At 42.3% G+C, this 22,069-nt stretch overlaps 1 pseudogene; it reads left to right on the forward strand.

The window, feature by feature from the left end:
* The first annotated feature begins 833 nt into the window (after positions 1–833).
* Positions 834–1,040, forward strand: LOC124965635 (protein transport protein Sec61 subunit gamma-like; annotated as a pseudogene).
* Positions 1,041–22,069: the final 21,029 nt, after the last annotated feature.

Here is a 22,069-nt window from a genome sequence, read left to right on the forward strand (position 1 = left end):
TATCATGTACCTGATATTGGTCAATTTGCCTAACCTTTGAGTTTATTTCCAGACATGTAATGTGGGGGTAACTGACATTGTCATGAGTACTAAGTACTGAGTCAGGCAATATGTTATTTGAAAGGCACTCAGACAGTGCCTGAAAATGTTGAACTGTTCAGAACACCAGTTGCTCTCCTGTTATGTTGCACTGCTATGTTTAAGGACTGCTGTGCTGACTAACAACAAAGCAGAGCCTGAGCAGGTCTCTCATTACCATCTCCCTCCACCTGGACCAGCACTTGCTGTGCCGTCCACATGCCGCAGAGGAAAGGGTGAGGACAAGTGGCCTGTCCTCTGATAATTCCACCATTAGGCAGTGGCAATGGTACAGTGGGATGTGTATACCTGTTGGGTTCATCACTTTCTTTTAAAGTTCAACCATTATAGGACACAGAGAGGAGGAAGGAAAAGAAAGGAGAAAAAGAAAGCCTTGATCTCAGGCATAGGAATAAAAGTGCAGTCAATATTTTAACTCAGGAACCCTTCACAAAACCATGCACACTTTTCCAACTTCTCCCAAATTCCAATTCTGTGCATAGACATCTTTTAATACAGCAGAAAATACGTCTGCCTGGGGACAGAAGGAAAAGGAGCCAAGTCATCAACAATGCCATCTTCTCGTTTGAAAACTATTTAAAATTCTCCCCTCCCTCCAGTTTCCTAGGCCTTCCCCTTCTACATCTATCTAAGTAAATGACTGCTACCCTCAAAAACTCACCCACTTCAGAGCATCCCAAGGGGCATCCTGAGAGCTGGGAGAATAAGGCAGGGGGCTGACTCGAGGGACAATCATGGATCAGGTAATGCAGTTTGTTGAGCCAAGTTGGCTGTTTCTGAAGGACTCAATTCATCTTGGTAAAAGACGCACCAAACCTGATAGAAAAGAATTCTAGAAGATTGCCATGGACACAGCAATAGGATTTGCTATAATGGGATTCATTGGTTTCTTTGTGAAATTGATCCATATCCCTATTAATAACATCATTGTGGGTGGCTGAATGCTTTTTTTTATTGTTTTTTTGTTTTTGGCTGAATGCTTTTTGACAAAACTTTTCATCTCATGGATTAGTGAACAAGTGAGGGTTTGAGATGCTCATGAAGTAAAAGTTTCCCTGTTTACTTTTTTCTTCTGACATTTTCTATTGCTAAATTAAAATAATTTCAAAATTAAAAAAAAAAAAAAAACTCACCCACTTCAGAAGAATCCCATTTTAAGAACATCTAACGATTTCATCTGTCTCTTCTCTCTGAATAGTACCCAAATAACACCTGCATGCCTTGTAGGCAGCTCCTAGTATCCAGGCAAATGCTGCAAACCCTGGGTTATGAAGATGATCCTGGGTGATCCCTCCATTCAGTATTCTAGACGCTTCTTTCCAGATTGGACTTCAAGCTCCCTTGACAAGCCAGCCCTGGAAAGGGAGTTGCAACCCACCTCCCTCTTTAATTTCCATACAATTTTTATTTAGAAAAAGAAAGGTCGGGTGACCTGGGTTTTTTGGTTAATGTGATTAGGCATTATTTTCCTTTGAATATTTTTAGTTGTAGATGGGCACAATACTTTTATTTTATTTATTTTTATATAGTGCTGAGGATTGAACCCAGTGCATCACACATTCTAGGCAAGTGTTCTTCCACTGAGTTACAACCGCAACCCTGACCTGTGTTTTTCTGTGAACTCCTTGCAGGCTCATCCTGGGACAACCTTACATCCCCAATAACCAAATGTTTCAGGTGGACCCAATGCCAGTGTCCTACACTGCCTTCCACAGCACTGAGCAGAGCTGGCTTTCCATGGTACAAATTCAGAAGTCATTATTTTGCTAATTTGGAGAGTTGTTCACAAGTGTTATTTGTAAAACATAATACCAGCCACATGCTTATAACATACATGTATGTAACTACACATACATGCACACATGTCACTTATACCCCAATCATCAAAGTCTTGTATCGCGCTCCCTCTGCCCGCAGAGAGAGACACGACAAATGTCTGAAGCTTTGGAAGTTTATTGTGCACAGTCCCTCTCCTACACTTCTTTTACTCCTAGCTTCCGCACACTCCCAGCTTCCCTTCTCCCAGCTTCTTCCAGCTTCCGCGCACTCCCAGCGTCCAGCTCAGCTTCAGCCTCCACCTCCGCCGCTTCTTCCGCTTCTCCCTCTTCTTCAGCCCCCCTACTCTCCCACCCACCAGGCTTATATACACTTCAACCAATCAGGGGAGAGTACACGAGGTAAACGCGGACAGCTGCAAGCCTAGGATAGGTACACGAGGGGGGCATGCTCTAATCACATCGTTAACTAGCCAATCATTGGAATTCGCTGGTTGTTTACTGTATAGCTGGCCGCTTTTGGCTCAGCGTCAGGCGCCATCTTGACCATGCCCAAAGGCTGGGGGTCCCGGAAACCCCGACAGTCTTGGACCTAGAGAAAGGGGTCCAGGAGTTTGAACCACATGAAATATTGCCAACATTAACCCTTTTTGATTTATAGAAAATGAGTTCATGCAGTTAAACCTACAACCTGCATGGAATGGCTGTTACGTACACACAGCCAGTCACCTCAAGAAGCCCCTGATGTCAGCACTGGTTCCCTCCTTCTGTATTTACATTGTACCTGCAAGGTGTTTTTCCAGAAAAGACGACTGAAGCTCAGAAAAATAAAATAACACGCCAAGGCCACACAGTTAGTCAGAGGTGGAAAAATTCTAAACCAAGAAGTGATCAGATGAGGAGATTCTGCCTTTTCTCTGAGCTCCAGGGTCCCCATGGCTGACCTTACCACCTGGACCCCCACAGCTTCCTGTCTCTCTCTACCTAAGGAGGCCACTCCCACAACCTACCAAGGGTCAATAACAAAAGATCCCCAGCAGTCAGTTTCTCAGGGCTCCCTGCCCCTTGAGCATTGCTTGTAAGAAAGGGAGAGGCTCTTTAAAAAACCCACACAAGATGTAAATGGTAACTGACAGTGAGGCAGGGGGAAAACTCCCATAACATGTTGTCTGTGTTCAGAACAGGATACTCTCAAAATCTGGTGCTTTGGTCTGCTGAGTTCTTTAAAGACACTGAAGGCCTAGACTTCAGAAGTGGAAGTGGGTCTCTCTGACCTTCTCCTGCCTCCTACCTTTCTCCCTCAAAGTGAGTCAGAGAAACTGGAAATTTCTCTTTGTTAATGTGGGCCACAGAAACTGGAACCTCTCTCCCAAAATCTAGAAAGGTCACTCTCTCCCTTCTCCATCATTCTGAGGGGTCCTGCCACCCACCTGCAGGAAGGAATGTCACACAGGCCAAGAAGAATCTGGACAGGCCCTGCTGCATGTCCCCTGAGCACCCATTATTACCATTAGATCAGACCTTCCATCCATATGCATTTCTACAGTCGTCCACTCCTCAGCAAAACAGGCAGTTTCCCCTGGGTCTTCATTGCCAAAGGCTCTCTTGTCCCCTCAAACTTTAAGAGAATAAATGTGTGAGGCTCTTCTCCTATTAACACATCTTTTGCTATGGAAGTATCTTCCATGGCCCCAGTGGTGGGCACAGAAATGTGTCAGACCTTTCCACCCCTGAAGTATACACACGACATAATGCCAACGGATGCCCAGGTCCTGACTCACTGTGAAAATTTCCTACCATACTCAGCGGTCAAGCTTCGAAAGTCAAGGAAGTAGAAAACACAGTTTATGACATTGTTGTCAGAGTCGCCTCTTTTATTAAGTTTTATCACCTGGGAGGTACCCACTGAATGAAAAGCAAGGAGAGCATGCCTGCTACAATAAAGATGAGCCCGATGTTATCAGGCTGCCATCTGAGCTGTGTAGGTGTAATTAATTTCATTCTATATCTGAAATAAAAGGCAGCAGGCAGTATATATATTATTCTCTGCAATGGAACCCTCTTATGGTGATATCACAGTTCCTTTAATATCCCAATGACTAAATCAAATCCTCCTACAGTAGAATCTTGATAAATCTACTGCACACTAAAATTCATATTTTAGTGATCAATATTATATTAAAATTCTACTTTATAGCAATAACTGACTTATAGTTTTCTTATATGAGATAAATTATAGCCTTATATATTTAATTAACACATTTCCCTTTAAATTTAGCAACCAAATCTCTATTACCCATAAACTGCAAACTGCACTGGACACTAAGCCCACACCTGGTTCTATTATTAAGGTTACTGAAAATGCTTTTAAAAAGTCACAATGGATAGAAAGGAGAAAACAAATAAATAGTAGTAAGCTTAAGTAATTTGTTATCTTCTCCAAGGGAACTTCATTCAATCACACTTATCCATTCAACAAATATTTACTGAGTACCACATGCTAAACACTGTTCAGTAATTTGACTCTGTACATCATGGATACTTATTTTTAAAGGAAATCTTTAGAATCATGTATCTAGACAGAACATTTCCATTTCAAATATGTGATTATTACATGAGGTAAATTTCCTCAAGTTGTTCAAAACTAAGAAGAAAGTTCAAATATGAGGCTCCAATAAAACAGATTTTTCCAGAGGGTGTGGTCAAATTCCTTTTTCCCCCTGTCCCAGGCCCACATGTGAATACACTGTGATCCCACAGCAGGAAGCAAGGGAGATGCAGGAGGCCTCTGACTTCCACAGGAACCCACAATAAATCTGCAATCTGACCCCCAGCAATAAATCTGCTTTCTGCATGTTGAATAGGAGCCAAAGATTAAAAGGAATATTCACTCATCGGAAGACAAACTGATGCTCTCTCTATAAGCTTTTATGCTTTTCGGCCCATAAAAAGTATACGCTTTGCTTCAGTTTAGGCTGTTGCACGTTGAGATGAATCATTGTTAAACAGTGGCCTGTTCCTGCTGGGGAGATTCTGAAACCTTAGCAGTTGTGACAAGTCTCTGAGTTGTCCACTCTCTTCAGTTGCTCCTGTGTGTCCTCAAGCTTCAGTCTTTCAGCATGTGAGGTCGTTTCCCTTCCCAGAGCCCCAGTCCTGGTAAACTACAGCCTGCTTCCATGGGGTTCTCCACCTTGCCTTGCTTCCAAGCCAGGGCCCAACATTTGTGCTCCATTTAAAAATGTTTAATGTCTCATTAGTCTTCAGGGTTAAAGCAGGAAAAAAATGACTGAATCAGATTTCCAAGAAAATTCTAATGATTTCTTGAATTAAATACTTAAATCCTCAGTGTCATAAAAGTAATCTCTTACAGATGTCAGTGCAGTATATATAAGCCATTTCCTAAAGACGTTCCACACCTATACAGAGCCATTCACTCCACTGCTTTTACTGGTAAGCCACAAGAAGAACCCAGAGGTGAACATGAACTCTTACTTGGTCAGCAAATAAATACTACCTATTCCAGTTCTATATCTGTCTTATAAACTAGCAGCAACATATCACACAACCAGAAAAGGAAAGAAAAAATGAGTAAGATTATTGCAGAGGAATCTAAAGTTGTATTTGGGTGAGTGCTGAATTATGACAAACTATACCATAGTAAGGACTAACGGAACTACAGCTTTCACTAAAGAATTTAATTTTACAATAAGGAGTTAGAGATCCACATACAAACAGTTGAAGTCCACTGGCATCCCCTTCTTTAGCTGTAAATGAATCAAGTTCAGGATGCCTTTCACAGAAAAGGCCACCTATACTGGCTCACTCAGGTAGGTTTAGGGATGCAGCTACACCTAGTGATCAGCTTTGGATGACAGCAGGAGGCTAGCTGGCCTGTGTCAAGCACTCTGAAACTATATTTCTCTCTCAAAGTCTCAGTCTGGCTGAATGCAATTCAGGTAATCTGTTAAAAAAAAACAACACGCTCACTTTTATTTACCCAGAGTGTTAAGTGGCAGAGATGCCATAAAAAACTGGGCTCTAATTCAGGCTGCACATGGTTAGTACTTTGACAAAAAGTGGAAACCCTTTTTTTTTTTTTAATCTGGAAGTTGAGAGTGTATTTCCAAAGGCAAAGTTTCACATTCCCATGTTAAAACTCCAACTCTTACATAAATTAATTTTTCCATTCTTTCCTAAGAAAGTCCCTGTTTCTTTACATTTGAATCGATCTCGAAATTCTTAAAAGAAGGACAACTTTTCAGTGTGTTAACTACGTCTTCCTTATCTTTGCCTATTTCCACACCATTAACAAGACTTATAAACAGTGGGTGAGAAACGAATATTAACTTGAACTAAAGCGGTTATTTTAATAAGCACCTTGGTTACACCGTTATTACAACAAGCCAAAAACTACCTTCTAGTTGGGCACAGTGGGCATGCCTGGAATCCTAGAGGCTCTGGAGGATGAGACCATAGGATCACAAGTTCAAAGACATTCTCAGCAACTCAGCAAGACCCTGTCTCAAAATAAAAAATAAGAAGGACTAGGGATGTGGCTCAGTGGTTAAGCACCCCTGGGTTCAAAAAATAAGTCTTTTTGTCATATATCAACTTGGAGAAATCTCCAATGAACATGACATCAAATTCTAACTAGAATTTTACACTCACTATAGGAAACTTTTTATATTGTAAGTTTCACAAAGGTTGGATCAATATCTTCCTCAGGGAAGACTACTGTTCCAGGTATCACACTAAGGGTCTCACTAACAGTCACAGCACAATCACAGGGCCAAGTACAGAATTTTGACAGTGCTCGCTCGTCAAGAGGGCAATAAGGGAATGAACGTGCATTCTCTTTTGACCCTAGGGAGTTTGATAATTAAGGGGTTCCTTTACAACAGTGCCTCTCACATTTACAGGCCCATCAGAATCCCGTGGAGGCCTTGTTTTTACAAATTGCTAGGACCTCAATCTACAGTTTGACTCAAGACCAGAGAGTCTGCAGGTTTCACAGCCTCCTGAGTGATGCTGCTGTTGCTGGCCCAAGCAACCCACTTTATGAATTCCACTTTTAGAACAACAGCTCTTCAGAGCATGGACACACACCAAGGGGATGCTATTGGACCATGCTCTAAGGTGACAGGACATCAGAATCACCATGCCTGGCCCTGGGCAACAACATCTGGAAGGTGATCCTGTGCACACTGTTTTGAGATGCACAGGTGCAAACCCAGTTCCCCATCAACGCTAGCAGAGTTCCCAGGCCTTCCTCAGAGCCACCAAAAGCTGCTAAGGTACTGGATCTGCCGGGGTCCAGCCCTAGCAGGGGTCGGGGGTCCTTGGTGGATGGGAGGCGTGGGCGCGGTGGAGAAACAGCACACAGAGACACCAAGTGTTCTGAGGTTGAATCTGTCTTTATTTTTTCTGCCAGCCTTTTTATAGATATTTTTCTTTACTAATGATTATATCATTTTATGGTTAGTTTAGAATAAGAAAAACCTTCAAAAGTACAATCTATGCTTCTTGTCAAATACACATTCTCTCTGTATGACAGTCTAGACTAAAACAACTTTATTTCCCAGCTAGATTAAAACAACCTTATTTCCCAGCTAGATTAAAACAACCTTGTCTCCCAGCTAAACTGTGGTCACCATGATCTGCCAGCCTTTAACCTTCAGAACAAACACATTACTAGATTTTCTGAGAAACTACTCCTGCCATGAACCCCAGTGTTTAACAGTGAAAAGTTTTTACTATTATGAAAGGGCAAAGAAATCAACTTATAGTTAATATTTAGCCTATTCTAATTTCACATAATGGCAGATTATTCTGATTCTCAAAGAATTAGACTAAACATAGAAAAACAACAAATTATATTTATGACTAACCTAAATGTTTTTATTATGTAAAGTATCTCTAGAATCAACTATTAAAACTAGGAAAGCAACAAAGGCTAAACACCACATCAAAGCTCAGAGGAATGCCTCTTTATCCATCTATTATTATACTAAAGCAATCACAGGCTCCTTTTAACTCGAACATAGCTACAATTGTTTATTTTCATATATTTTATCTATGTATTACTGCTAAATTTTCATTGTGTACTATTTTGTGTCCCAATACAGTAAAACCTTCCCAATGTTTTCCAATAAGTTTCTAATGATATATTGATTATTAATATTAAAAAGCAACTACACATGTAGATATGCCACGCCTATGGCCCCCAAGAAGGAGGATGATCAACAGAACCTTGTCAAGTGTTGAGTTCTTTATTCCAACAGACCGTGTCAAGTGTCCGATCCTCTACTCCAACAAACTGTGTCAAATGTCGGAGTGGCAGGAAATAGACGCAGCATGGATCTACCTACATAATTGTCACCAAAGAGGGAGTAAGAGCAGAGTCCCTCACCTGCTAGTATCTGCAACACTTGTCCCACCGAAATATACAATTCTTTCCTCATCATCCTGTTTTCTTCTTTTGTTCTCATCCACACCCATCCCCTTAATTATGCCCTAGCCTTGCCAGTTGCCCCCCTCACTCCCTCCAACTGGGGGAGGGATGGATTATGGACTAGGAAGCTGGTGACTAAATCTTTCTTCCTCCCCACCCAACACAGCCCTATTTATTTATCTCTGCTGGGTTTTTCATAGTTATGGCATAAACTAAGGCTTTCTGATGACTAAACCACAAACCACCACAATACTTTAGGATCTGAGAAGCTGCATCCTCTTCTAAAGGAAGGTTTATAGTATTTCGTATCTTTTTAAAATATTTCATTAGGCCAGGTGCAGTGGTACATGCCTGTAATCCCAGCAGCTCTAGAAACTGAGACAGGAGGATCTTCAGTTCAAAGCCAGCCTCGGCAAAATAGTGAGGATCTAAGCAACTCAGTGAGAACCTGTCTCTAAATAAAATTCAAAATAGAGCTCAATGGTTGAGTGACCCTGCGTTCAATTTCTGGTACCCCCCTAAAAAAACATTTCATTAGTATGTTAGATATTCATAATTAAACTATCCCTGGCTTCATAATTAAACTATCCTTAAGCCTGTGGACACATTCTAGGTTATAGTCAGTGAAATATAAGCACACTGAGATGTGAAGTGGTAAGAAAGTTTGTGGGAACATTGGTTTTCAAAGACAGGAATCTTAGAATTAAAGTAAAATGCATGATAGATATCACCCTAAAAAAAAAAGTTTACATTTAGAGAAATGTTGGAAACAATAAAATGTTTGACCTCCTAACTGGAAACTATGTTCCAGAATATTTAGATAATCCATGTTCACTCTAGGAAACAACGAAATCTCCAAAAAAAAAAAAACTGAAAAGAAACCATACGTATTCCAAAGCATAGTTCCTCCATCAAAATAGATCACAGCCTAACAGTATATAAGAATGTATTGTGCTCTATGAAAAATTTAAAGTCACTGACTTATAGAACCATCCCAGAAATGCCTAAATTCCAAAACCAACTTTTCCCAGATATATGCTTCATCTGTACAAGGTTTAAATAATCTGAGGACATGATTCAAGCGCTGGTTTTTTGAGGAAAATTCATTCAGAATTATTCAAGTTACATACACACTTATCTACATATCATTACATGCAGGAACTTCTTATGTGAAAACCTGTAAAATAATCCCATACTAAAATCTATAATTTTTTAGATCAGAACAATTTATTGTGCTCAAGCAATTCTTCCTTACAAACACATAGCACTAAGCATGTCATAGTAATTTCCTGGCATATTCCTTTCAGGCTCGCTGATTTCAACTTGAAGTATTTTCTTCCTATCAAAATGAACGCACCACAAAAATGTAAAGTATCATGACTATAGTTTTCTGAAAACCAAAAATTAAATCAAAATGCTAAACAAATCTATCTCCACTCTTTTAATGAACTCTATAAAGTCTGTTTTGAAATAATTTCAGGCTTATAAAAGCATTGCAAAAACAGAATGAAGAGTTCAAATACACCATTTGCACAGCTTCCCAGTGTTAACATCTTACATAAGCAGAGCAGAGTTACCAGAACTAAGACATCAACACTGGTACAAAGCTACTAACCGAGTTCCAGACTTTATGCACTGTCTGGGGAGGTAGCTCAAAGGTAGAGCACTTGCCTAGCATAGTTTCCAGTTAGGCCCTGGGTTCCATCCCCAGCACTGAAGGAAAAAAAATAAGTTATGCAGACTTTATTCAGATTGCAGCAGTTTCCCCACAAACACCCTTGAAAGATTACTTCAAAACCTAAATTTCTCTAAGTAAATAAATAAATATCTCCAGTACAGACGAAAATTCACTAGTCCCAAATTCACAGTTATGCTAAGGTTTAAGGTTTAATGTTTTCCAAATATGGTAGTTGGAACAAAGGGCCAAGTCTGGATTTCTTTGTCTTTTTTTTAACATTTCACTGCTTTTTAAAATATATACCTTTATTTTATTTATTTTTATATGGTGCTAAAGATTGAACCCAGGACCTCACATATACAAGGCAAGTACTCCACCACTGAGCCACAACCCCAATCCCCAAATCTGTATTTCTATTTCTGCAAACTAAAGTTTAACAGAACTTAACACATCACTCCCAAGCGATGTGACCTACCACTTACAAGGTAAAACTAAACACTTCATCATATAACATATATTACAACTTGACTTCTTAAAAATATTTTTAGTTGTAGATGGACACAATACATTAAATGTTATTTATTTATTTATTTTATGTGATGCTGAGGATCAAAGCCAGTGCCCCACACACATACTAGGCAAGCGCTCTACCACGGAGCCACAATTCCAGCCCACAACTTGACTTTTAAGAAATGGGTCAAAATGAAATAACTGGCCAACTCTCTGGATTCTTACCATGAAAAAGGGAAATTTAAGAAAAAGTAAATGACTTAACTTTCTTCCTCAGGTCTTACATGCTTTGTACAAATGTTATTTTTAATTAATATTTGAAGCCTTGGGAACAAAGGCTTGGTCTATTATACCTAACAAGTTAACATTTATTATACCTAACAAACATTTTTAAGGAAAGGTTTACAGTTGATAAAGTCCTCCTGGGTCAAAATCTTAATTCTTTTATCGTTCAATGAGTTTAGCTCTCTGTTTTTGATGTCTGGTATCCATAAGATGTCTAGTCCACCTCTTGAAATGAGTCACTAGCAATCTTAATTTCAAACCCATTCCAAAGGAAGCCAGGACAGCACTGGTGAAGGGCACAGCAAGGTGTCTTATGCATAAATCTTCAGTTATTAAGCAAAAAACTCCCTGAGTACATAAACTTCATGGTTTAATCTACTAGGTGATCTCAAGAGAAGCTCCACAGGGAAAATGTAAGCCAAATCTAACTTTTAACAATCCCTCCTCTCCTTTTATGCCAGTCAATTCACACACATCCTGAAAGTTTGCAAATGATCCAGATTCTCATTGGTAATGTATTAAATAGTGAGTGCCTGTGAGATCTAGGACCCTGTGTTAAGTGTTATTTGGGGAACCAAGAAAGAAAAAAAATTGATTTTGTTCTCAAGGAGCAGACAATCTAGCTCCTTTGTTTCTAAAATCTATTCCTACATCAGATGAAAAGCAGCCAAGTATTGACCTTTCCAGAAGAACCCTAAAAAGAAATGCCACTGTCACTCACAGCATCAAATTAACTTTCCCAAACATACAAAATAATGAAACGTGACTTTTGCAAAGCATGAAGTGCATTGAACCAGTGTGAACTAAAATGCAAAGTGAAGAGTAAAAAGTGTAATGAACTGCAATATCACTGATCTTGCACACATGAAATCTGCCAAATTCAAATTTTAAAAATCTCAACATTGCTAAGCAATCACTTAGATAGACCCCTTCATTTCCCTTTTATGCACTAACATACCAGGATAACTATGACTTGCCAAATAAAAAAAAAAAAGAAACACTTCAGTTACTGGTAGAGTTCAAACAAATGATTCCAAAAGAATTCATTCATTCCAAATGATTCATTTCCTCCAAAAGAAAAAACAGGTTAAATTTTAGTAAAAGCTTATTTGGGTTTGACTGATCATTTACATTAGTCTTAACAAGGGCATAGGTCAGTATCACTACGTCTGAAATCCTTTATAGTGATAAGGTGCCCATGGTTTAAATGAGCCTTATAAAAATTTGTTTCCATCTCTTTGCATACAATTTAAAAATTCATCCCAATGATACATGACACAGCTTAAGTTTAAACAAATCCAGGCAGAGTTACAGATCTTAATACAGAGAAAACATCACCAAGGCCTTCGAACTTGGCTTCTAATGCTAGTGAGTTATTAGGCGCCCAAACTGGCAAGTGCTACCCATTTTTCACTAGTAAAAATGCAAGTCAAAATCTGCATCCAATCAGATAGCCGTGCATCATTATATTAAAATCTCTGCAGCACCTGCAATTATCAGCCAAGGAAAAATTAAACGCCGCGGAGAGGGGCCAAGTTGGGGGTCCCGGGTCCCGCACTAGTCCTAGAGGCGGGCCCGCTTCTCCAGCCCGGAAGCTGGGCGCCAGCCCTCCCTTCAGGTGCTGCAGACTCGGAGTCTGATCCGCCGCGCCCCCTGGCCGACCCGGACACCCTCCTTGAGCTCTCCTACCGGGGAGGTTCCGGCGTCCCAGACACCGCGCTCGGGCCCCTCCGCCCCAGGGGTGGCTGCGCTTACCTGAAAACGTCTCCCCTGTAGCAGTTAGCAAAAGTCCGGCCAAAGTCGCCAGGCAAGTCCCAAGTCTGCTCATGGTGCTGAGAGCGCGCCCGGCCGCTCCCCGGCGGCGGCCACGGCTGCCGAGGGCGGGCGCGCGAAGGCGGAGGGTGGACCGGACTTGGGGCTTCCACACAGAAAGGAGAGACGCAAAGCTTTGATTCAAACCCCCAAAGTGCCAATAGTTGCAGAAGTCCGAACTCCAGCGGCTCCCAGGGCGCGGGGACGGCGTCCTGGGTCCTCTTGCCCTGCTCCTGACAAGGCACTGTGTCTGGCACTGCTGCGAGAGGAAGCAGAGGGCGCGTCCGCGAAGCCAAAATCCCCGCTGGGTTCCGACACCTGCGCTCGCCGTCGCTCCCCTTCCGCAGCTTGGGACCTGAGCCGCCGGCGCCGGCCTTGGCGGCACGCGTCCTACCCGCCACCTCTCTGCTGGCAGCCCCAAGTCAGCCTGGGGCGGCAGCGCACCGAAGGACGAACCCGCGCAGACTGCACGCGGGGCTCTTGCTCTAGACTGACTGGCGATGCCCCGCAGCCGGCTGAAGGGAGCGCCCACGTCACGGCCGCCCCCCGCCGCTGCGGCCCGCTAGAGGGCAAGAGCGCCGGCGCCACACCTACCGGTGCCCAGGCGGTTGGCGGCCGCGGAGCCTTTGGGAGCTCAAACCGGGATGGCCTCGCGACCACCACCCAACTGCGGGTGTCACCCTCTCGGGGTCCCTCCTCGCCCCGACGGCGTGTTCTGTTTCGGTGGCTGGCTTCGGGAGCGTGGCTGTGTAAGAGGCTGCTCCTCGCCAGAAGTTTGTCCCACTCCGGAGCCGCCAGTGGTTTGAGAGCCGCGGGGCGGGACCAGGGGCCTATAGCTCCGCGGGCGCGGCCAAACCGGCTCTGTCCCTGGCGCAGAACGGCAGTGTCACCCTACAGGGCGAGCTGCAACCGAGTCGCAGGGGCTGCGCTCCCCGGCGGCTTCAGGAAAGGCGAGCGAGATGATCCTGGAGGTTATGGAGGGCTCTGGCTTCTCCGTGCCGCCGACGGAGAGAAGCTGGCAGACGCCAGAGGAAGCAGTTGCAGCCAGCCGCGCTCCGGCTTGCGCCCGGGCGGCCCCGCGGAGCACACGCGCCGCTGCCCCGCACCCCCGCACGGGGGAAGCAGGGCGCGCTTCTATGCTGCACGGTGTCTTGGCGTCCGGTGTGCGAGTCGCGGGCTGTCATGGAAGGCGGCGGTGACACCGAAACCAGAGTTTGAACATAAACCGTGATTTCTGTATCTGGTGCAAAGTGCTGGGCAAAGGCAGAGAAAGAAAGATGGGGAGTGAATCAAGAAATGTCTCGAAAAATTTTAATTTGCCATTTTGTGTCTCAGATGACTCATTGAGAATTGTAAGACCTTCCACTGCTTTAGTAAAGTGTAAATTTTAAATACTTTATTTATTTTTTAATGTTCCATGTCCCTCAGAATAAGCACATTGAACCAACGCAAGACAGCTGTAGACGCCTGGTGTACCCACTGCAAGCCAAGGAGGGCTTGGGAAGAGGTTAAATTGGAAATCATAACTGTTTGAATATCAGAATGTTCTAACTTGGCATGGAGTCAAGTCCCTCTGGACTCCAAGGTGCCAGGAGCTCTCCAGGACTGCTTCCTTTAAGAGGCATCCTCCACTCAGCCTCTTCTGCTTTATGGTACTGTGAGGCTCTAATAAATATATTGACCCACGTTCGTGCTGACCAGGTCTACAGAGAGCCCCAGAACCAGCAGACGAGGATACCTTACAGGTGTCATCCTCCCCCGGTGAATTTGGAAATCCCAGGACTTTTGCCTTTGATATGGCAACCAGCACTTTCTTCCTGAATTCCACATACTAGGTCCTTGTCAGACCTGCTGTTTAAAATAAGTCTCCATATTAATAATTTTCATCTTAATATGACCTCACATCACCATGCTATTTTATCCAAATATGTACCTGTTGAACCTTATCTTTAATTGCAAAATGAAATTTTGAAGTCTGACAAGGGGAGTCTCACATTTCAAAAAGGATCAACAAGCCAGGATGATTCAGTCAGCCACCTGGGCTTTCCATTTTGGTGAAATTGTGTCCTATAACAGAACACAAATTTGCTTGTTTAAAATGGTAGTAGATTTTCCAATAGAGTTTTACACAAGTGAGGATCCAGATAGGAAATAAATGTCAGTCTAGACACTTTGCTTCTGAGTAACTTCTTTAAGTTGGGCAAAGAGGTTGATGTTTCATTTGCAAAGATGTTAATTCTTCCAGTAAATATCTATTAAGACAATAGTGTTTGCCAGGCACTGTACTAAGTGCCAGAGGTTGTCTTAGCCTGGGCTCCCTCAGAAGCCAACCTTAAGGTTAGAATTTAAGTACAAATGATTTTTTAAATTGTGGGAGTGATTATTTACTTACTAGGGAATAAAAGAAATCAATATAGGGTGTGTTAATGAGTGCTGAGGGCAACTGGGCTTGATCCCCTGGGAATCTTCAGGGTTTGGGAATTCCATTGCTGCTACCACAGGACTTCCTAGTAACCCCTGAAAAATTCTGTCCCTTCCTACTGTTTCTTAAAACTCAGGGGAGGGTCTGAAGGTCAATTGTTCTCTGCTCTTGATGACAATGGTAGACTGACTGCCTTAAGAACCTACCATTCACATTTCAAAGGGTAATGGGGTTTACCCAGCAGCAACTTCCCTTACAATTCAGAACTACTACTATTTTTTTTTTCACTCCTTCTTAAAGGTAAGTGGTCAAAGCAGCCTTTTAGCCCAATGTCGCGTCCCCTCTGCCCGCAGAGAGAGACACGGCAAACGTCTGAAGCTTTGGAAGTTTATTGTGCACAGGTTCTTTCCTACGCTTCTCTTACCCCTAGCTTCTTCGCACTTTCAGCTTTCCTTTTCCCAGCTCCTTCCACTCCCGCGTACTTCCTCCTTCCAGCTCCGCTCCCGCTGCTGCCGCGGCCGCCGTCGTCGCCGCCGGTTCTTCCGCTTCTTCCGTCCCTTCCTCAGCTTCTCCCTTCCTCAGCTTCTCCCCCTACTCTCCCACCCACCAGACTTATATACACTTCAGTCAATCAGGGGAGAGTACACAAGATAAACGCGGACAGCTGCAGGCACAGGACGGGTGCACGAGGGGGGGGCATGCCCTAGTCACATCATTAACTAGCCAATTATTGGAATTCGCTGGTTGTTTACTGTATAGCTGGCCACCTCTGGCTCAGCGTCAGGCGCCATCTTGACCATGCCCGAGGCTGGGGTTCCCGGAAAACCCCACAGCCCAAAGGGAAGGCCTCTATTGAAGACATATGCACTCTGAGGAAGGGCCCACCTAAGGGTGCTCCCAATGGGGCGTTTGCTTTGGCTTGTATTTTCAGCAGTAGAGATTTCTCATTTCGGTCCAAGTATACCTCACCCCAGGGTATCTGGGGACAGTAGTGACATTTACACTGTGTTTGGTCAGAGTTAGCAATCCTGTCAAGCAAGTCCCTAATATAGGGGGCCTTGGAGAAGAGTTAGGGAAGAAAGACCTACTTACCATATGTCTAAATTTTATTTATTTTTGAGGGGAGAGAGCTGCTAGGTATTGAACCCAGGACCTTGAGCATGTGCAGTACTGACCAGCATGAAGGGCACCCCCAGCCCTTACTATAGTATTTATGTAAAAAAGTCAACCAAACATCAAAGTTGGCAAAATACATTATTTTGCATATCTAGATTTTCTCTTAAGAAACTGGGTATATGGATAAGTAATCCATACATAATTCATACATTTTGGCATATATATTCCAGAAAATTGGTGTATTCCTTTATTTCAGTAGTATCACCAATTAGGTTATAATCAAGATTTTCCCATAATGTGTGTTCTATTAACAGCAAGGTGCTAAAGCTATGCATTTCTACATGGTAACACCTAGCCACTTTCAACTTTGTCACCTAGTGGTACTGATACCACCGTTTACCAGTGACGAGTTCTGCTCCTTCTAATGTTGAAGATTGAACACTAGATAAGCACGCCAAGGCAAGCATATTAAGCAGGCTTTATTTAAAGGTAATAATGATACCGCTCTTTACTGGTGACGAGTCCTGCTTCCTCAGGTGTTGAAGTATAACACCGGAGAAGCACGCCGAGGCAAATGTAGAGTGGAAAATGCAGCTTTATTAAAGAAAAGTAAAAGCAGACTTCTCCCGGGTGGAAGAAGGGGACCCAAAGGCGGAATCCATGGGATGAGCAAATCTCGTCCTTTTTATGGGTTTCATTCTCCCATTCTTTCCCCCTTATCTCCTCCCTTCCTGCCTACCGGATTAGGCCTGGTTTTGCAGGTGAGATGTAAAAAGTGAAAAGCGGATGGGGCAGGGGGAGGGTCAAGGTGACTCAGACAGGCCAGGGCCCAGGGGGCATTAATCAGCACCTTCCTGCCTGTAGTCTCTGACAAGGGCAGGTAAATTTGGTTATCAATGGGTTCAGCAGGTCCTTGACATTCCATTCTCCCATGGCAGTCTCCAACTTCCAGAGGCAGATGGCTTGATGGCCTCCATTTTCTTGATCTGACCCGATTTCCTATTTCTACACTAACTGCCTGTCCCCAATTCTGGCTTCAATAATACAGACTTCTCCCGGCAGGAAGAAGGGGGCCATGGCTGATGTTCTAAAGTCCCAAGTAGTGAGCGCACCCTACATCTTTTATATGTTAAATTCTCTTTTGTTCTCCAGTTTTCTCCCCCTTTATCTCTCCTTCCTGCCTACCTGACTAGGCCTGGTTTTGCATTAAGTGAAAAGCCATGGGCAGGAGGAGGGCCAAGGTGATTCAGGCAGGTAAGGGCCCAGGGGGCATTAATTAGCAGCTCCTTGCTTGCAGTCCTTGATAAAGGCAGGTAAATTTGGTAATCAATGGGCTCCAGAGATCCTTGACATTCCATTCTTCCAGGGGCAGTCTCCAACTTCCAAAGGCAGATGGCTTCATGGCTTCATCTCCTCGAATTGACCCAATTCCCTATTTCTACACTACCTACCTGTCCTTAATTCTGGCTTCAGTACCAGCTGCATTTCCAGTGCTCAGGAAGAACTATTGTACTGGAAAGCCCAGATAGAGAACATTTTCATCACCACAACTGTGATCTAAAAGGTTAGTGTATTCAAATTACATAAAATCTGAGCATATATTTTCATCAAAAATATCAACTTTTTAAATACAGAAAATTGAAATTACTTTGTACAGCTGAAATTTATCTTCTTTCAGATGATACGAATTGATCTATTAGAATTCACACTCAAAATACAAATTATAACTGAATTTCAACATTTAAATATATATATATATATTTTTTTTTTCATACTGAGATTGAACGCAGGGGTAAATTTTTTTTTTTTTTTTTTTTTTTTTTTTTTTGAGGCAGATTCTTGCTAAGTTACTTAAGGACTTGCTAAGTGACTGAGGCTGGTCTTGAATTTGCCGCCCTCCTGCCTAGGCCTCCACAGTTGCTAGGATTACAGGCATGCGCCACCATGCCGAGCTTAAATAAATATTTTTATTTTTATTTATTTATTTATTTATTTATTTATTTATTTATTTATTTATTTGCGGTACTTGGGATTTGAACCCAGGACCTTGTGCTTGTGAGGCAAGCATTCAACCAACTGAGCTATGTCTCCAGCCCTAATAAATATTTTTAAACCTTAAACTGTTTCATGTTTGAAATGTTAATTATAACTTATTAATGTTTAAATAAACATAGGCCTATCAGCAATTCTAAGCAATGAGTCCACCCAGCTGCCAATATAAAGAAGTAATATCATGTTTCCTGTGTTAGTCACATAGCTACCATTTTAACAGTGGTGCTCATTATTTAACTTCATAAAATACTCCTCAATGACCATATTCAACTACACACAAATATATACTAATGTGTGAATTCCTTCGGAACCGTAGATTAGATCATAAAATGAAACAAGGAAATGGGTGTTGGTATTACTTGGGAAACAACACTCATTATCTATGACTGTAAGATCTGCTTGCTATCCAAAAGGAAGGATTTGACAGTTTCATTATTTTCACTTCAAATCAGTGTCCTCCACCATAACATCCTACATGCACCAAGGAGTGACCATCTTCCCTGTCATCAGCATCACATCCTGCAAGCCTTCCGGGTGCTGGGTACAGCTACATTTTCTTTCAAGGTCATGGGGCATAGTTGGGGTGAAGTGTTTTCTGGGGCCTGAATAGAGCCAATATTTGGGTCATGTTTTATGCTCTGTCAGCCTAAAGCGCCAGACCCCTAGTGATTGAGGTGACCATGTGTTCCTAAATAAATATTTTTACAGGTTTGTGATACTTGGGTTCTCTAAGGTCCAGGCCAGGGAGAACTTTAGCCTTGTTTGTGTGGAGAACTGCTGGCTGTACCTATGTAGTGATAAAGACTTTGGCAACAGTAACTATTTCTGATTTTGATCCCAAACCCCTTAAAGTAAGTAAATTAAAAAATGAAAACTGATCTGACCAAAACCCATCCCTCTTATCCTAAATGTTATATTGAATTTGGAGGTTAACCATGTGTAGGAAGTTCCTTAAGCCATGGAAAGTATCACTTCACCTGCCAGAGAGCATAGAGGGAAAGGATTATTTAAATATCCCCAAGACAACATAATATGGACCATGGTGTTATCTTGCTGAGATGACAACTTCCCATTTTTAGATGTATGTTGGGATCATGAAAATGTACTCTGAGATAATAAATGGAAAGTGGAAATAAGCACCCCGTATACAATTCCACAATGAGGTGTTCTCTTCTATTGATTAAAAAAGTATGTTTGGGGGAGGGAGGAAGGGGAGAAGGATGGACTTGAATTTGAAGTCCAATTCAGTATGAATCCCAACTGTGTGGGTAAAATTAGTTCCTTTCCACTTCCTGGCTTGTAGAAATGGTATTAGATGTGAAAGCTCTGTGTAAACTCTGAGGCACTGAGCAAACGTGATTATTTATCATGTTGCTCTCTGATTAAGCAAAGCTTTAAGTGAGCAGTGCCCCTCACTCCCACCTGGCCTGCTTCTCTGTTTCTTTTTTTAGAGATCTGTGTGAGCTGTGGGGCAGCAGAGGGATACTTGGCTGGGAGACATGCATATCCCTGGGCTCAAACACACATCTTACTCATTGGAGGTATTTATATATTTTTGTGGTGCTGGGTGAACCTAGGGTCTCATGATGCTCAGTTTTACCACTGAAGTCCATCCCCAAACTCCTAACATCAGATAGAAGAGGAGCAAACAAAACTTTCCATCCACAATTTCATTTCCTGTCTTCACTCTCTTTTTGAATGTTGTCTTGGTCCTCTTCCTGGCACCACTATACCACAGACTGGTCAAGTTGAAAATAAATTGATTTTGTCTCATGCTTCTGGAGTACAAGATCACAGGACTGCATCTGGTGATGGTCTTGCTGGCAGAGCCCTGAGATAGCACAGGGCATCATTTGGCAAGAGACCTTACCTAAACCCAACCCCTATGAATACCATGTTCAATTCAAGTTTCTCCTCTCTTACTATCTCACAATGGGGATTAAACCTCTACTGAGTATCAGAGACAAATCATATTCAAACCATAGCAAATTTGTGTGTACATGGAACCAGGGAGAGTGGGAGGAAGATGAAAAGCACGGGACTGGTTTGTCACAGAGGCAAAAAGAAAGGGGTGGGCATGTGACTCAGTGGTTAAATGACCCTGGGTTCAATACCCAGTACCAAAAAAAAAAAAAAAAAAAAAAAAAATCTTAGGGCTGGGAGGATAACTCAGTGGTAGAGTGCTTGCCTAGCATGTGTGAGGCCTGTGTTCAACAGGTGATGGTTGAACCATCTCTTGGTTTTGTTTTAGTTCTCTAGTAGGTACACCAGTTGTCTCCATTTTGGATCATCTTGTTTTCTCTTCTGTGTTTGTTACTTTCTCTCTCACTGCTCTTATTATATCCTGAGTCTGTAATTCTTGACTCTTAACATCTATACACCTGTTACCTTATATATTTAATCTTTTAGCAACTCTATTTGAGAAATAAATGGCATTTAGTTTCACAGAGAAGCCAGTGCCCATCTCCAGAATCCACCTTTTCAAGTATTATTGTTAATAAAGTTGTTGCTGCTTCATCAGGAATTGTCTGTGATCTTTAAGATGTGCCACCCTCACTCATGTCAGATTTTTATCTATGGACAATTAAGTCATATATGTGAAGCATATCGATTAGTAAGCTGATACGTAACTTAAGTGGTACATACACAGAGATGATATGGTATAGATATAGGTGTCAATCACATAGAAAAGTTAGTGGTACAGACAATAAAAATTTAAAATATTTAGGAGTTAAGAAAATGGGGACTTAGCTTGTGCCTTCTTCAACCATTCAGCAATTCCAAACGTGTGGGTGATTTCTTTGCTCATAATTTTATCTCTTCCTTGTAGATTCCTTCTATCCTCCCTTCTCCTTCTTTGTATGCCTAAATCTTGTCCACCCAGCAACATGTACATACTGTTCAGGAAGCTCCCTTGGAATCCCATCTCTTTTTGGTGGGGGAAGTAGCAATACTAGGGATTGAACCCAGTGGTGCTATATTACTGAACCATATCCCCAGACTTTTCTATTCTTTACTTTAAGACAGGGCCTCACAAAGTTACTGAGGCTGGCCTTGAATTTGTGATCCTTAGCCTCCTAAATCTCCGGGATTAGAGGCATGTGCCTCTGTGCCAGTCAGACAGTCCTATCTTGAGATAATCTGCCTTTCCACTCATCTCTCTTAATTAATTGCTACTTGTACTATGATACAGAAGGGGGGAAATGGAGAGGTATGTTTAGAAAACAGCAAGGATGGGCTTAAAACACAGCTGTTGAATGACAGGTGGGTTAAGAAACATTTAGCAGAAGAACATTTTAGATATGGTGTAGATGATTAGAGAAGATGAAAAAAGGCATACAGACTGGAAGTCAGAGGCCTGACTTTCTGAAAATTGATGACTCATATTGAAGATGGCAGAAGGTAAAATGTTCAAAGCTAGTTGGGGAGCAGATGCTGTGGGACCTTTTACAATGCTTCAGGATGAGGAGTTTGGACTTTTTTTTTTTTTTTTTTTTTTTTTGGTGCTGGGGATCGAACCCATGACCTTGTGCTTGCAAGGCAAGCACTCTACCGACTGAGCTATCTCCCCAGCCCCTGAGAAGTTTGGACTTTATTCTGAGAGCAACAGGGAGCCATCGAATGCATTGTTAAAGTAGGCATTTTTGTAAGATTAATTTGGCAGCAATGTGTAAGATGGACACAGGGAGCTATTAAAAAGATATTTTGGTCAGGTGAGGACAGCAGGTAGAAATTTTAAAGGTTCTACTCAAGAGGACAACAACAACAGAAACAGAACATGTCCCAGAATTGATTTAAATTTCTGGTGCTAGGTTTCAATTCTGTTTCCTGCAGGAAATGCACTTGAGTCACTTTTAGGTAAAATAAGT

Source organism: Sciurus carolinensis, chromosome 15, assembly GCF_902686445.1.
Source record: "Sciurus carolinensis chromosome 15, mSciCar1.2, whole genome shotgun sequence".
In the NCBI taxonomy this organism is placed as follows: Eukaryota; Metazoa; Chordata; class Mammalia; order Rodentia; family Sciuridae; genus Sciurus; species Sciurus carolinensis.